This window comes from Branchiostoma belcheri, unplaced genomic scaffold (assembly GCF_001625305.1).
Source record: "Branchiostoma belcheri isolate BF01 breed outbred unplaced genomic scaffold, Haploidv18h27 scaffold25, whole genome shotgun sequence".
Taxonomy (NCBI): domain Eukaryota; kingdom Metazoa; phylum Chordata; class Leptocardii; order Amphioxiformes; family Branchiostomatidae; genus Branchiostoma; species Branchiostoma belcheri.
Window position 1 is genome coordinate 3,188,992 of NW_017803854.1, and position 17,335 is coordinate 3,206,326.

Sequence of the window (17,335 nt, forward strand, 5' to 3'; positions counted from 1 at the left end):
TAAGCCAATAACTAGAGCTAACCAACTGCTAATGACCAGAGTTGACCAGAGTCTATGCTCTTAAGTTTGTCATTTCTTCTTAAAATAGAAAGCATCAGATCAGTTGATCTGTGTCAATAAACCAATAAAGAAAATTTTTTATTATTAATATTACCTGGGCAATGATTTTAATGGACAGGTCATACATAATCTTCTATACTTTTACCATATAATTCATCTCAGAAAAGCAGCACATAACTAGTTTTCATCTCTCTGAGGACATTTAGTCCATTTCTCTCCCTACATGACACAATTAATCCAACTATTCCCCATTTAGAACTAACGCAAGATCATACAAACAACACTCAAACCCTTAGCATCCTCAGCTGAGACAACTCGTGTTTAATTGATTGGAATCATCTATTCTTTACAGGAATCAAGCCCACCTGTCGTTTGTAAAGGCTCCGGGTATCTCTACAAGCGGAACACTTAAGTCAGAACAATAGAGAACACTTCCGTACATAATCTTCTGATGACTAATCCTGTCTTCACGTCACCTGCGACGATCACCTGTTTAGTAAACTGGGGAAAAGCCACTTAGTCTTCATTTGTTCTGCTGCAATGTAATCATCCTGTAAACTAAAATAAAAGCAGAGTGAAGTGAGGAAATGTGGGTCATTAGTTCCTATAATGTACACCTGACCCAGGTTTGGTGTATATTGAGAATGTACTGTATATACAGACAAGCACATTAATACAAATGCACCATGAGTATCTGAAGTCCTTCTAACATACAACCTGCTATGTTTCCTATAATCCTGTCTTACACCAAGACTCACAGAGACCAGACCACCCAACACAGGTCACACTTCATACCTGATTGGCAGAAGGAACTGCTTTTAGAGCACAGCTGAGGCACTACCACAATAAGCTGGGCCCCAGGCCATGTCACAGTTAACCTTCTAGTTTTAAGCTGGGATCAACAATACACTTCTTTCTACGTTTAGATTCAGCACTTCAGTATAAGCTGTGCCAGAGCCTGCACTAAAAGCACTTTCTGTCCACCCTCCCACTTCAATATAATCTGGGCTCCAGGCTGCACCGAAGGCCTTATTCTTTCTAAGCCCACTACTCCAAGTATACCCTGGCCTCCGGGCTATACTAATAAATGAGCTTATTTCTCATTAACCCTCCACTCCAGTATAAGCCAGTCTCTACATGAGTTCCATATTTATGACATGAGTGCAGTGGATCCCAGTTGCCCTGCCTGTTGGCAAATACCAACCTAAATTTGGTGCTGAGATATCAGATCATCTGCTATACAGATATCGCCAAGTGCCTGCCTCATCAAACCTTTGTTCAAAAACAAATACATAAACAGTATGATTGAAAAGATAATACAATGTACTAGTAGTAGTACAAGTTCATGCTATAGAAGAGTTCATCAAATGTTTAGCTAGCCGTAACATCTTAACCCAACCAAACAATAAAGTGCCACTATACAATCATGAATGTATACACAAATACATGTATCACTTAATTAAACTTTAGTTACAGGTAGACTGAAACTGTAAGCAAATCAAGATGCTATGGATGGGAACTAAAAACTCAGAACCTGAGGATGAAAATAAACGAACGAAAATTGAAATGGAAAAGGCCTACAAGTAGCCCACCTGTCCTGAACGTTATCCGCACCTGTGACAGAAACATTGTTCAACAAGCGACTCTCTTATCCATCTGCTGATTTCAGCGCCGCCGACATCGGCTGCACGCTACGATGTGAAATAGATGTTCCTCCGCAGCAGGGTGAGATCTACTGGGGCTGGTCTCTGGTGGTTACCATGTTATTAATGCAATAACATCTGATAGTGCCCCTGGGCCCGCCGTATGGCACCTCCATCATAATCAGGGCCATTTAGATGGGCCGATATGGAGGAGAATGGCTTTATTGTGGGCCATTAGTGGGCCATATCAATACAACTGCCTGGTTCTCATGGTTAGAATCTTTAAAATAATAACAAGCCTTAAGCTCAAAGATAGCATAACGCATACTAAACACCTACCGGTATGTCAACATCATACTTATATATGATGACCTATATCTGATAATGACAGTAGTAATATATGCCTGATAATCTGAATCAGATACACTTTGAATCATCAAAGCCTCAGAAATAAAATCATTGCCCTTAGCTTGAAATTCTTTTAGCCATTTTTTTCACAAGTTCCTTACATTGCAGATTCTTCATTTCTACTTTTCTCATCTCATTATTCAATCAGGACATCAAATCTGTTATATCTGTATACGAGTAGACTAATGATTTTTTTTTATTACAATGAACCTAAGATAAAGAAAAGAACCAAAAGATTAATTTGTTATGGCCCAAGAAGGTCCAGTAACAGGTTTACTGGCCTGGGCCTATTATGGACATCATGTCAACAACATAGGCTGATGGGGGGCCTTTGTTCCCACTAATTAGCATGTGTTATTACCAATCATGTGTTTATTGGTTATTATCTCTACAGGCAGACTTAATGATGTCTTCTGATTGTGCATCCACACGATTCTACATCGTTAATAGCTCTTAGCTTTAGTCCACTGCCCCAAAATCTCCTCCTACATACCGCACTTTAGAGAGTGGACTACAGCTAACAAGACTGGACTCCAGTCTGAGCCAGGAAGGCTTGCTTTCAGTTCATTTTCTTGCACAAATGACTGACATTTTCTTTCTGACATGACATCTTTAGGCTGACTTATTCTACCGATTGCTGCAAGCAGTATTCAATGCAATTTTCTCTGCAATTATAGGACAGTTGAGGGCTATTCGTGGCAGAAGAATAAGAAAATTGAATTCCCCAGAAGCAAAATGAGACCTCTAATTGAATATTGTAGCCCACACATCTATACCAGTATTCCATGTCTGACAGACACTTAGGAGCACTGCCCCCACTGCTACCAGTAGTAGTGTTCACAACTAAAAATTCACTTCCAGCTCAGAGATATATACATTTGTACATATGCTAATAAAATAGAAGTCAACACAAAGCAAAATTGGTCAATGGTTAGAAAGGGAGATTTCAACTTACCAAACTGAATACTTATTAAACTTGAACTTGAAGCATTTATCTTACTGAAACTGTGAAAGTCCAACTTCTATATATCTGTTTGTCTCAACAGTAAAACTGGCAAAAAACTACAGTAATTCATTTCTTGACCATGTTTATCATCTATGATTAGTATGAACCAAACTCAGTCAACCGAGTTTTTTCAAAGTCAGTACCAAACACAAAAGCGACAGAGGCAGGAGGGCAGACTTATTGTGTTATTGTTAGCAGGACAGACTGGTGGGACCTCTAATTATAAGCTCCATACTTCAGCTTATTGTGCTAAGTGTTGTTTTCATGTCCGCAAAGGATGGCAGATGGCACCAAAACAAACTGATATCCAGATGTAACAATATACAGGAGCAAAACAGGCCGACCTGTCAGGACAGAGGCACATCTGTGACCTACATATGTGTACCTCATGCAATATTAGACACAACACTGGTCAGTGTTTTCAGCCCCAAAATATCACAAGACATAGACAAAACATACCCACAGTTACATTACAAGTCCTCATCATAAGTTATCATCAATACTAGAAAGGCCAATATTTGCTTTGGAGCAAATACAGCGATGGGTTCACCACATTTTACGACATGGCAGGGAAAGAATGGGAAACACAAGGGAAAACAATTATTTACATTGATATAACTATAATATGAAGTAAAATACAACTAAAACAACAGTTGGATAGCTATTCCCTACTTTATTGGTTAGGATTTTTAATTGCATAATGCAAACTGTTGATTTTCAAAATAAAATAAAAAACGTCCATGCCCCGCATTCCAATGCTGGAGCAGGAAAGCTTGAAATACCTACCAAAACACTTGAATACAGACATACTGTCAGTATGGAAATGCTTCTGTGCAGGTGTTAATCAAGTTAAATCCCAACAGCCAATCAGCAAGAAGTATAGAGGAAAGCTGCATGCCTATTGGTTGATGCCCTGCATTCCATTCTGATGACTCATGCCCAAACGTGGTAAACAAGGCAGACTAACACAGTAATACATTTGCTATAACACAGCCAAAAAACTCAAATAAAACCATTCTAAAAGCCTGTATCACAATAATTTAAAAAACGCCTAGGGGTATTTGCCCACTGTACCTCCATACCAAATTTCAGGACCTTAGGCCCTAAAATGAAGAAGCTGAATCCATTTAAAGATATGGCAGGAGGAGGAGGAGGAGGAGAAGGAGAAGGAGAAGAAACATCAGAAAAAGCAATATGGTTTCACCACACCACTTCGTGGTGTGGTGAACCCATAATAACTAGGTTATATGGTACTACCATATAACCTAGTTATATTGATGATCGTAGACTGTAAACTTTGCGCTGCTTACCAGATCTTAATCTGCGGAAGCCTCCATGGACATTATTGCGACTCTCTGTTGAAACCCTCAGCATGGTATTCATACATGTAGTCACCGACCATGTGGGTGGTTCACTTGATACCCAAGTGGGGATTCAGCGAACAACTCGATACATTAGAAAAGCACTTTGATACGACATGAAAAGTACAAAGATGCCCAACCCAATACTTAATCCTCCTCTCTTACCCTGTATTACTTACACATGCCATTTGTCTGATCCCCTCACATTACAGTATACAGTATTGATTGTTAAGTCTTTACCCTCCCTGAAAGCTCATCCCCCTCCCCTGCCATCCTTACTGGTCTTTCCCTTCACCTGTCTGTGAAATCACTGCCTCCCCCTCCCACACAAGTCTATTAAATCACATGAAAAGGGGAGGTCCACAGTTGTAACCCAGTTTGCCATACAATAATGCAGGGTGAAGAAAAGGGCAGGGGGAACAATAGTGAGCAGTGGGAAGTGGGACAGGCAGGCAGCTGGTAGTGACACTGGGGCCACTCTTTACTATACTACTCAGTTATTCAGATTTCCTCAACACACAGACTCTGAGTCCTGTTGTGCTGACGCTTCAGAGTTCTAGCTACGTCATTAAAACAAAGAAGATTACATCAATTGTCAAAAGTTGCTGGAGTAATGACGACCGGTAAGCTAAATAAATAGCCAGGTCTTGAAATAATCCATGTAATGACTAACTTATTAATATGAAAAAAGAATGGAATGATAAGAATAAGTGGATCACATCCAATATGTATAATATCAGCCTGGCAAAAACTAAATCTTGATAAAATACATCGACCTCAGATCTGGAGATAGATTTACGTGTAAATCTCATTCTGATAGTTTTAAGTTAATAGTTAGTAAAGGCACCCCTTGTGAGATGCTCTCCTAAATGAAACTACTGCATAAACCAATATCTTCACTCTTGATTATTGCCTTATTACTTTCAATTAGCCCTTGGGCACGGACTTGCAATAAAATTTTATTACTGTATCCTGTTACGATGATATACGACTTCCACTGTTATACCATCAAGCTGTAACACGAGTCCTAATGTTGATCGATGCTGAAGCCGAAAAGTCATCATTTTTTCACCCCACCTTTTTCGCAGCAGGAGCTCAGAAATCCCAGGATAAGGCCACACCAATTTAATTTCTTGGTTAACGGATTCGCCGCTTCATTTTTTTCTGATTGACAAATAAAAATAAAAATCGAGAATCAACTGCAAAATGCTCATATTTTGCCCTGAACAGTTGAAAACAGTCCTTTTCACCCTCGTTGTTACAGTTATTCCATCTTTCAATGCAATTGTATCATTAAAAGTTCAAAATTCTTTGTTTAAATTTTGAACCAGCCTGGTGTGTTGACTTCATGGCTCCTAACGTACCATTTTGAGCCATAATACGATGCCTAGGCCTGTTTTTATTTTTATTTTTTTTTCGCCCGCCCGCTCTATTATTTTTCAAGAAAAATCCGTTAACCAAGAAATTAAATTGGTGTGGCCTAAGACATAAATATCTCCGACTGGTAGTCGGATGGATCGCGTTGTGACATTTTCCAAATGTCAGATTATCACTCTGCCACCCAACCGTTGCTGCAGGGGGCAAGTTCTACAACAAGAGACAATTTGTCAACATCAGGCGTACAATGTAACTAAGTTTGCTTCTAGGTTGTGAGAAAACAACAACAATCTATCGGTAGGAAATACAAATTGGTAAGTTGGTGCCTTGATGTTTGTTTAAACATTTTGCCTGCTGTGTTATCTCGAAATGATACAAATTTCAGACCAAAAGGCTACCTTGGATTGGAAGAAAAAGGGTTAAACTCAGTGGGTATTGGGATGCATCTACATTCCTGCAGATTGAAGCTTTCCTCATATTGTCTTCATGACACTGTCCTACTAAAAGTTACATTAAATATAAAAGTCTGACGACCGTGGAATAAAACTGGCATGCCCTCACCAGACGAGTAAATGTGCATCACAAGCTGTTAGGACCACCTTTGAATTCCCTCGCAGTGTGTCGCAAAATCCTCACTTTGGCCTACGCAGTCCTCACTGATATCCCAGTCTATTACTTACTCATGAAAGCTACATATCCCTATTGACTTGTCCGTGCTTTCTGGGCTAAAATCATGCCATTTCTATGACAACAGTACATGTAGAATGGCGACAGAATGATTTCGCTTATCGTTTTATCCATGGGTGGGTGTCGTAACCATGGCAACAGCAAGGTCCATTTGACACAACGGCATCTGTGGGTGTGGACCGGCCCACTCTGTTACCATGGCAATAGAACTAGATTTGTACCCATCACTTGGGGTGAACTCTGGGTCTTTTGTCGGGGATTTAGGCAAGGGTAAAAATCCTGCTTGGTGAGAATTTCTTTTCAAAAGGATAGAGCTTCCAAAATTGGATTCGGGGAGAATTTAGATGCTAAATTTAGAGTCCGAATGACATTTTCGGTATGTCTGGGGAAAGGTCAGGGCATGAGGGCACGGGGGAAGAGTTAATATGTTTGAGGAGGGGTGTTACTGTTCTACAATGGAAGACCAGTCCTGCATGTCTTCTCACGGTTGTCTTAAAAGTTTCAGAGTATTTCGTCTCTTGTCCCACAAAGATCCAGTTTCACCGACTTCCCCACACGTTAAGAGCAAGTCATGCTGAAAGCTCCAACTGCAGGGTATTAAGACAACAACTGTGAAGGTGGCAACACCAGGTAGAGGGTAGGATTACGTCTTGGGGAACACCTGTACAGAGAAGTGAGACGTTCAGGCTTTCATCTCAAGTCTTTGTGACCAGAAGTGACCACCACCCTTCCATGGTACATTAGCAGCACTGGTGCCCAAGGAACATAAACTACCTGTCCATCAGTGTAACACTTCAGGACAAGAACGCTTCATATCACTCTGGAGAAGCTTACAGGTGCATCACCCATGACTAATGTATTCCAGGTGTGACCAAATTGTGGCCCAGCTATCCTAGGTGTGTCCCTGATGTCCCAATTAAGCGACAGGTGCATCCCGGTTATCTGTGGTACATACATGACATTTTCTTAATTGGCAGAAGGCAAAAACACAGCTCTTTGGGAAAGAGTCTAGCCTTCATGCATGGGATACCAGAAGCACTCAATAAGGTGGAGTACTTGTAAGTTGTAGTGAGTGTGTGTAGAAAAGAAGTACTTAGTAACAGTCTAAAGGACAGAACTTTTTTAAGAGTGACTATCAGGTTTCCTGTATGTGACAATTATGCCTCAGGGAGGTTCAAAGTGAGCAAAAGGTACAAGTACTAAACACAGCTGTTGAGGAAACTTGAAAGAGGGTCCCCCTATCAGTAGCCTCTGATCTACAGGCTACATTGTTTCAAGCAGCATGTAGATGACATTGCATTTTTAGGTTGAAATGTTCTGTAGGAATATTTCAGATTTTTCACAAAGTTGATAGGTGTATTAAGAGTAGGGAATAAGAATGTACAAAGAAATGGATTCAGATATCACTTCAGAGAGAAATGGGTCAAAAATGCGGACAGCAGGAATTGTCACAGCTCCTATGGCCATATACAGCCACTTACATCGGGAGTAAACGTTTCAACACGACTCTTAAGTGGACTAGAATCCGCCATGTAGATTACACTGGAAAATAACAGTCATAACTCCAACTCAACCACCAGCAAATGGCAGGAGAGGTCACTAGAGCAGCGGCTTGATGGGCTCATTGTAGCAGAAATCCTCCAATCACGCGACCTAACGCGATAGGGGCCACATACCTCCCCATCTCCCTCCATCAAATAACAGGGATACCCTTCTTACTTGAGTTTATTACATGGAAATTCACCAGATCCTTTGAAAATAAACCGCTTTTGTACTGGCAGTTTAGTTATTAGTCTTCTGGATTCTTTATATACTTCTAGTATCAATTATTACCCTTTATGCGGCCAAATAACTCAATCAAATCTGTACTCAATGACATGTTTTCATCCCAAATCTCAAAGAGCTGTTGTTGTTTTTTTCCACAGGCCAAATCGCTTGTAATCTATCATCATCATATCGGTCAATTATTGCCAACCTCTTATGTGTTGTTTGGGAACTACTTTCTCAACATTGCTGTCTTGCATTTGTACCAAGATCTTTCTCAGGACCAAAGGTGGGCGTGGACCAATGCAGTACACCTAGGTGGTCATTCAGTAACTGTGTAGGGTCCCCCTTTCACGCCACACAACAAAACGACAATATAACACAAAGGTTCTCTGATTTCATGCCTTGCCCCATGCATGTGTCTGGAGACTGCCTTTCACAGTTGCTGCATTCAAACTGCAACATTTAGAAGGGATGAAAAGGGAGGGAAGCATCGCAACAGTGTCCAAGCTGGGTATAACAAAGATACGTGTATATAGCAAAGGGTGGGTGTGGCAAATGGTGGATATAGCAAAGGGTGGGTATACATACTATACAATGTAGCAAAGGGTGGGTACCAGGTATCAGGGGCCCCGTATTAGTATGGCATCAGGCTGGGTATCGCAAAGGAACAACAAGGCAAAGACAGGGTAAAGTATGAAATGTAGACAAACAACCATTTTGAGAAGGAACAAAATTGCTTGCTGATGTCCTCATCACCTGACAGCTGGGAGATGTTGTCAGCAAAGCCACTGATTTGTCCTCACATCACTAACCAAAGACTGATAGGAAAAGATCTTTATCATGTAAGAAAAACTTACAAAACTTCTTATCAACTTCTAACTGATAAAGCAGGACTTATTAAAGTCAGTCACACATAAATACCGTATGTCAAGGTAGAGACTCCGATCTGGTAGAATCGATGCCTGGTTTGATCTTCCACACAATATTCTGCTTTTGGTAGGCATGGAAGTAGTTATAAGCTGTTCCTCAACAGTCCTGTATAATCTCTTTGAACTGAAGCAGAGAAAAGCTATCAAGGCTGGACACTAGGCTATACTAAATGTCTAGAAGGTATATGTGTGTGTGGTGGTTCATGAAATTCTACCTTTGCATCTCTAGCATCTTTAATCCCTATCTTTCGATCAAAGACCTGCTCAAATCCAACCCAAATCACCTGGAAAATCCCTAACCTGGCCCAGTAGCAAAGTTAACCCACCCCCCAGGCCACCGCAGATCTGTGTATCCCCCAGCCATGCAGTCGGACACCCAATATCAGCCTGTATCAAGGTCAGGCTGGTCACAGGGTCACCTAAAACATCTGAATGTTATCAGATAATTGGAAATGAAGATAGGAGAAGTATTCCATTTTGTTTAGACTAAGTATCCTATTACAATGTTCCAGAAGATATTAACTTTATAGTGCCAAGAACTTGAAGAAGTCAGTTTGGGCACAGGCGCTAGGCCACCGAGTTTTTGTTGAAAACTATGTTGTTTTGTAAACCATTAAAAACTATTTTACAACTTGATTGTTTTGCATATGTTATAACATACACTACGTACTCACTCAGTCCGTTGCAATCACAATACATAAGGAATGAACATGATCCGTTGAGTCATACACTCTGACAAACACCGTGAGCTCGGTCCGTTGAAAGATTCACGAGAATCATACACTGAACACATACACCGTGAACTCGGCCCGTTGAAAGATTCCCGAGAATCATACACTCAACACACACTGTGAACTCGGTCTACAACCTGACGAGGATTCCAAAGAACCATACGAACATTTACCGAAGATTGCCGAGAGCCGAACGGCGACTTCCGAACGCTTTAGCTTGGTTAGGTACTTAGTACTAGTATACACTAGGTGCGAAATGCCATTTCAAAACATCCTATTTTCTGCGAAATGCCACAAGGAAAATAAAAGTCTTGATACTATCTATACTTTAGGGGTAACTATGTAGCCATGTAAACTTTCTTGGGTTACTATACCATATTTTAAAGAAGATATTAAGCATTTTGTAAAGTCCGATTTCCGGCGAACTGCGTTACCAGCAGTAAGACAATGACATCACCGCTAGCCAATGAGACGCACGGTAGGCGCCCACATTTCCCGCGCGGTTCTAAAATGGAGACGGCCAGAAAGGCTACATCATACGACATTCTATGTGTAAATGTACTGCCAGGCTGCTCAAAACACGTCCACAAACCCCACCGACATGTTTTCAGTTCTACATATGTCTCCCAGGCACGAGATTTGGAAAGTGTAGTTGTGCCCAATATCTCTAGATGTACGATATCGTTGTCCTCTGAGTCTGGGGAGGCAGGGACCGAACGTGATTCTAAGTCACATTTTTGCTGCCACCCCAGTTGGTAACGCAGTTCACGGGTAGGTGTTTCCTACCCTGTCATCTTTTTGAAGTTATCATCATCGCTAGCGCTAGCCCCGGCTTGGGGTTCTATCGAGTCGAGCAGCGGTTTTGCGAACGCGTTCGAATAACTGCGAAACCAGTTCTACTCCCGTCGGCCTTTGCGCCATCTATCTCTATCAGAACGCCGATTCGGAAGTAACAGCTAATAAGTAATGAGTGTGCTTTTTATTGTGTGATTCAGCCGACCAAGTACCCAGTATGTGTTATATATGTTGGGCATGGAGAATTCTCGGGAATCTTTCAACGGACTGTGTTCACGGTGTTGTGTGTTGAGTGTATGATTCTCGGGAATCTTTCAAACTCAACCATTGACGGACCGAGCTGACGGTGAAGTGTTGAGTGTATGATTCTCGGGAATCTTTCAACGGACCGACCTCAAGGTGTTATGTGTTCAGGGTATGATTCTCGGGGATCTTGTACGGAGTGCACTGCACAGTGAACTTGTTGTTCAGTTACCTAAGTATATATTTGAATAAAGTAACAACGATCTCAACAAAAACTCGGTGGCCTATCGCCCATGGTTTGGGTTGTGGCAAAAAGTCTTTTGGTAAAAAATTAAAGCTGGAAGCAGGACTTATTATTCCAGAAATAAGACTTGAACATGCTTTTAGAAAGTATGTACTACTGGTAAGAGTGTAAATTTGAAGTGATACTAGAACCCAAAGTGAAAACTCGGGCATTCGAATTTCAACTTGGAGTATGTAACCTAATAGTCAATACATATTCTTTCATATCCCCTGTTAAGTTTCTAAAACTCATTTAAAAAGTTCAAGTACTTTCAACAGGAATGTCAGCATGGTTCAAAATGTTTGATTCCCATCATCCTTTCCTGTACAAATCTGTGGACACAATCCTGATGGAAACCACACAGGGAACAGAAACTGTTTTATCTGCAGGGCTGATCATTATCAGTTAATTATCAGGTAATTGCTGCCGGAAAACTGTTGACCCAAACGTTAGACCTGACCTTTGAGTCACATGGAATAGTCCTCTAAAGTGTCAGGAATTCCGTTTTCCTTCCTGAAGCTGAACCCTTCACAAGGTCATTTCTCTCTCCAGGCTAGTGTAAGAAGGTCAACTGAAAACAGTGTTCTTGTCAGAGTGGTGAGGACTGATGGAAAACAGCAGTTCCTTTGAGAGAGATAAGATTGGACACTGAAAGAACAGGCTGTATCTTGGAGTTGAACAATATGTCATACTTTTTGGGGTGTAACTTGCTGCCGTAAAGTTATGCCTTCCATTCTTTGCTTACTCACTTAATACATATACTGTGAGGGCCAAATGAAACGCTATAAACATTGGTGAAGGCTGAACTTGAAACATTAAGAACATTGACACTAAGGCAGGGATGTTCCATTTATTATTATAATTTGGCAAATCTACCCCTCCCCTCCCCCATAATGTGCACCGCCCAGTAACACACCCCAAGTCTGTCTGCTGTGCTTTATTGGTCAACGAGAAGATACCATCACCCGACAGGGGTGTCCAGGATGAAGAGAACCTGTCAACCATCCAACAGACAAGGCCAAGTGCAGGGCAGAATGAATTACATCGGGGGATCACCCCCAGCTCTTATGGGATTCCCAAATACTTGGGATCAAGTGGGCTTCCGTGATGTCTAGACTAGACGGGGGCGGAAATATTCAAAACCACCAGACAAAGTCACAACCACCGCATTCCTGCCCATAAAATACTTAGATGTAGACTTGATACCCTAGTTAACAAGATTCAAACATTACCCTATCTACCATTGGTTTTGTGAAGGTAATATATAGTATGCTTTTGAATTGATAGTATGCGATTTCAATCAATGTCCCAAAAATGAACTTATACATGCCTGTAACTAAAGAGAAGACAGTGGATTTTGTAATGTTAATTAATCCTTTTCTGAAACTCTAACTACACATCAAAAACTGATTCCTGTATTTTGTATCCCTGATCAGCAAGACGTTAACTGAAATTGAATCGCTCCCTTGACAGACGAGCGCCGTTTTGGGGCTGAACGGAAACATTTATACGACACCCAACATAAAAGCTATCAAAATGGTAATGAATCTAGCCGTCCCTCTGGAGAACGTCGTAAAACGCGCTGGGATAGCGGACGGACCATGATGCAACCTACGCCAGCTCTGATTTCTTTACATACTCTTGACACAGAATCACTGACACAAATATTTCCCTCAAAGCCAGTTGCTACAAAGAAAAAAAGTTCTGCCTTACCAAAGGGTAACTGATAAACTCCACAGGTACGTAAGTTTCCACGAAGTCAAGATAATCGTGGTAGAAATGCCAGAAGATTTTCACAGGTATCACGCTGTGGCGGTACAGTAGATCTCAGTACAGTGAGAAACGATGCTTCTGATCTGCGAGAATCCAAACTCAAGTGTCGGTTGGCTCCGGGATGACCCGGAAGGTTGTCAGGACAAATCTATCATGTGTCGGGAAGGCTAAAACGCTGCTCCTGCTAAATTTGTGGCAGAACCGACCTTACCTTTTGGCCCAGTTTGTCTCTTTTTCCCCCTCCTCACTCCAGGAAAGGAAGGAAGAGCACACAGCATCGACACCCAATATGCCCGGAGAAGTCCCTAAATATAGAGGCTGGAGCAGCTATGGGCTGGCACACACACACGCATGTCCAACTACAACATGTACATGTACATGTAGATGTATACAGCTCATTTTCTTGGCTGCTAGTGCTAAGAAATAATTGAACCATTATCCTCATTTCCCGACACACATTGCCCTGTAATGACTGTATAAGAGTCTAGTCTACTCTTACAGCTAGAGGAGTAACGTTCATTCTGGAAGGATTTGTTGGCAGGAAAAGGACAAGAGTGTCTGTTATCAGATCTACCGGCCACAGATCGATACCAATCATATGGATGAAGGCACGAAAATGAAGCTTCCAACACTGCAGTGTCGCTGGATTGTCCGTCCCAATGACTGTATCCATTTTTCATGACTGCGTGTGTCGCATACTGCTCTTATCAGAGTATATTTCACTTCTTTCTTTATAAAATATTCATACTGACATTCTGACAAAGGAGATCTGTAACAGATTAGGAGCTGGATTAACCTTGACACCGCAGACTTACCCAGGACTAAAACTGGACCATCCGCAATAGGACTGGGCAGCAGTAACTTGATTACTTGGTTTATGGACAGCAAATTTAGAAAAGAGGCTATGTAACAGTGGGGGTTTATAGGCGCTACCAACAGATCCGGCAAACGGGTCTAGACCTTTTAGCGGAGCGGTTAGAGCGTCTGGTCATGAAGCTCTGGTGCCCGGGGGCCGTGGGTTCGAACCCCGGCCCGGGACCAGAAGGGTTTTTACTGGCTCCTCCTGTTTCTTACAGCTATATGTACAAATGTATGTTTCATGTTCACATGATTTGCCAATGTCTACAGTGCACAAGTGGCACTTTCACTTTCAGTATAGCCTGGGTATCATTTGGATTTTGCTCTGCTATGCTAGGTTTTTTTCTAGCATAGTACCCAGGCTACTTTCAGTACAATGTGTACAAAGTGTAGGAAGATGTGATGACATCTTAGCTCAGAAATGTGAAGACATGAAAACATACATCTCAGCACATACTCAAGGATTTTCATACATGTGTACTGATGTATTCCACAGACCATGTGCTAAGCTGACAATCATACTGACAGACATCCTTCACATGTCCCCCCCCTCCACACATAACTGAGAACTCCACATAGCTGACAACCCAAATATTTACATCTGTTGTTGTTTTGACTATATGGGGTTAGACAGTACAACCAGATGGGCTGCAAATAGCTGCATTTCTATCTGACTCCCATATGTACGTCATAGTAGTATACTGGGAAAACTAAGGCCGACTTTAGACTGACGACGGTATACGATCGCACAACAATCGTTGTGGGCGACGGCTGGCTTTAGACACATGACCAGAAAGTGTGGCGGACACCCGCAGCGCAGGATGGCACGCCGCGCGCCAATTCAAAATGGCGAGAGAACCCCTTTTTTCGGCATGCTGCAGCAGATTGTTTTTATTCTGCTTTTAACTTGTTGTCCTGTGGATGAGACGCCAAGTTTGTGCCCAGCAATGAAGGGGCCTTGAGGCACATGCACCGAACGGGGCAATACTCCAGGTTTGAACCCGGCGTTCGGTGCTGCCGTCGGCCTGGCTATATTGGCCGGGAAATGTGGATCGGCGGATCGGTTCGTACCGGAGAAGTAGCGATTGGTGGCAGGGGATTGTACTAGACACATATGACGATATAAAGTCTTTGGTTTGACGACATTTAATGATACGGGCGATGTTCTTGGACATGAAAAAACGCTTGCAGGCTTATTTGCATAAGGCAAATGACCTCCCACTTCCTTCGCCGGCGACGGTTCACTTTAGACGGTGGGAAATCCTCCTCGGACCCCCCGCTGAAGGATCGCACGATAGGGTCCGAGGTGGTAGTGACGACGATTCGAGGATTACCGTCGTGCGACTATTTTGATCGTCTTTAGACGGTTGTAAAATACCGTCGCCGGCAACATCTTGACGATAAACATTCGTACGACTATCGAACCGTCGTCAGTCTAAAGTGCCCCTAAGAATGTTTCGGCATGATATTGGTTACATACATTTGTAAACATTTAGTGTGCGAAAAACCCTGGTCAACAAACATGTCTCGAGTTTGTATTCTTAGCTCATCTGTGAATTGACAAACAATATTATATTGTCAAAAATTTGCGTAGACAATCACCTTTTCAAACCTGGCTATGGCAATTGCTTTTTGAAGTTTTTCTTCGGATCCCTGGGCGGTTGCCTTAGGGCAGGTTCAACTGTATGTAGATTTTCTTATGTACGAGTTATGGGATGTTGAGCATCATGACTAAAAGTAGAAACAAACAAAACATAAGGAACAGGAAGGGAAACCTGGGAGGAAACCTGTGGAGTGATAAGACACGGAAGGCTCTAAATGGGCCAAATCAGAAGGGTTAGGAAACTGAAACTGATAATTACTGTACAATAAATTATTCGACATGTTTTCAGTGGTTTTATTGTTGCAGCCACCCTTCCATCACAAGCTTATTGCACTGCAAATATGAGTTTCCAATGTGTTATTGCTATTCTACAGACTTGTCAACTGCAAACTTAAGACACTGTGAAGGTCTCATTTCCTCTCCTACCTTGAAATTAATTTCCAGCAAAATAATCTGACTTACAGTATCATGGAAAATTTTGTGTCCCACCCTGTAAAGGAAAGGAATCTTGATATAGTTAATCATCAGATAATATGCTGTTTTACTCTCTCTGGCCGTAACTTCAACAAGAACAGTACATGATATTTTCATATCTACAGTAAAACGATTCAACTACGTGTACATGTGCACGTAAGCATGCAGCATTGTCTGAATCTTCTGTCATATTTTCCATGGTTGGTGGACCACATGCCATGTATTGGAGCTGGGCCAACAAAGACAACCAAATGCTCAGTTGAGTAATTTTTCTGCCTAAGAATGGCCTTTACTTTGGAAACCTTCATTTCTATTTATACAAGAATACTGATGTCATATTTCATAGTTAGCCAAGAGGCCAAAGTGCCAAGGCCACATATATCAAGCTACATTTTGACTGATGATATAGCACTGCTGGCAGCCTTGGTGTCTGCCTCTCCTGGCCAGTGTGGCCCTGTCAACTCACAGCTTCATAATGCTAAATCATGGGAACTACAGACTGATGCATTTCAAAGTGCTTCACCCGCCAGATTTAAATACAATCCTGAAGCCTCGTCCCCCTGGGAGCACATCAGATTCCCACCTATACCAGATACCAGGACCGCCACTATCAGATATCAAAGCTAGCCTGGGAGCTGGTATGGAGACAGCTTTGTTTGTGAGATATGGTAAAGCCGAAGTACTTACTGAGGAAAGCCTACTTGTACATGAGTACTGTACCTAAAGGTCTTCTACAGAAGAAATGGGTAGGGGGTAGAGCTGACTTGACTCAAGGAGGAATAGTTTAATTCCTGCGGAGAAACCATGATGGAATGGGTTCTTAAAGCACTTATAGCCGACGGAAGTAACAGCTAAAACAGATAAAGTATGCAAGTAGGTTAAAAAGAGACAGAAATGAAGGTACATTTGTATGAACAGGAAAACAAGATGACGTTCTATAAATGACAAGCGACAACAAGGCCACGAACAGCACCATGTTTACATTGTGTGTGGCTGCAAAACACAGCCTACCGTGATGGACAAACGTACCAAGTAAACTCAGAACACAGTTGACTGGAAGTCACTGAAAACTACTTCAGATACTGTAATATCTTAAAGTGAAAGAAGGCAGTGTTACAACAATTTCTCATTCAATTCAAAGACTGACAGTACTATACTTCAAGCATATTTGCTTTCACACAATAATGTTTGAATGAAAAATTATCTTATAATACCACTATTTGATAAACATACACCATTTCCTTACCTTGGCATGTGCTGACCTGGAGGGGACAGGCAAGCTTGGTGGGGAGGGAAGAAAATAGGACAGAAGCAGCAGACAGACAGGAACTACAGAG

General features: G+C 41.8%; 1 protein-coding gene across 4 annotated transcripts in view; it reads right to left on the reverse strand.

Moving 5' to 3' along the window:
- The window catches only part of LOC109471611 (leucine zipper putative tumor suppressor 2 homolog), a 72,998-nt gene that overhangs the window by 32,743 nt on the left and 22,920 nt on the right, over positions 1-17,335 (reverse strand). The window contains exon 1 of one of the 4 annotated variants that reach the window (XM_019770956.1): positions 17,245-17,318. The exons of the other annotated variants lie outside the window; for them this stretch is intronic. The gene's annotated coding sequence lies outside the window, so the exon portion shown is untranslated. Of the gene's footprint in view, positions 1-17,244; positions 17,319-17,335 lie in introns of those variants that run through there. 4 annotated transcript variants of the gene reach the window in all.